Source organism: Carlito syrichta, unplaced genomic scaffold, assembly GCF_000164805.1.
Source record: "Carlito syrichta isolate Samal-C Ts95f unplaced genomic scaffold, Tarsius_syrichta-2.0.1 Scaffold153792, whole genome shotgun sequence".
NCBI classification, from domain to species: Eukaryota; Metazoa; Chordata; class Mammalia; order Primates; family Tarsiidae; genus Carlito; species Carlito syrichta.
Window position 1 is genome coordinate 60128 of NW_007097888.1, and position 601 is coordinate 60728.

Below are 601 nucleotides of genomic sequence, written 5' to 3' on the forward strand. Positions count from 1 at the left end.
AAGTGCTGAGATTACAGGCATGAGCCACCGTGCTTGTCTTACATTTTTTGTGTTTTCAAAAATTCTCCCCAGGTCATCAAGTAGTAATGAGATGCTGATATAGAAAGAAGTGAATCATTTCCAGCTGGGATAGACAGTGGTATACTGGACTTCATCAAAATTAAAACTTTTGTGCATAAAAGGATACTACCAAGAAAGTGAAAAGTTATCCCACAGAACGGTAGAAAATATTTGTAAATCATATATCTGATAAGGGTCTAGTATTCAGATACAAGAAAACTCTTAGAACTTAACAAGACAAGGTGGGCATGGTGGATTACACCTGTAATTCCAGCAATTTGGGAGTCAGGGGCAAGAGGATTGCCTGAGTCCAGGGGTTCGAGACCCGCCCGGGGAACTTGGTGAGACCTCATCTCTACAATAAATTTTAAAAAACTAGCCAGGCATGGTGGCACATGCCTGTAGTTCCAGCTACTTGGAAGCTGAAGCAGAAGGATCGCCTAAGCCCAGCAGGTCGAGGCTGCAGTGGCCGTGCACATGCCGCTGCCTTCCAGCCTGGGTGACAGAGTAAGAGTCCTACTCAAAAAAAAAAAAAAAAAAA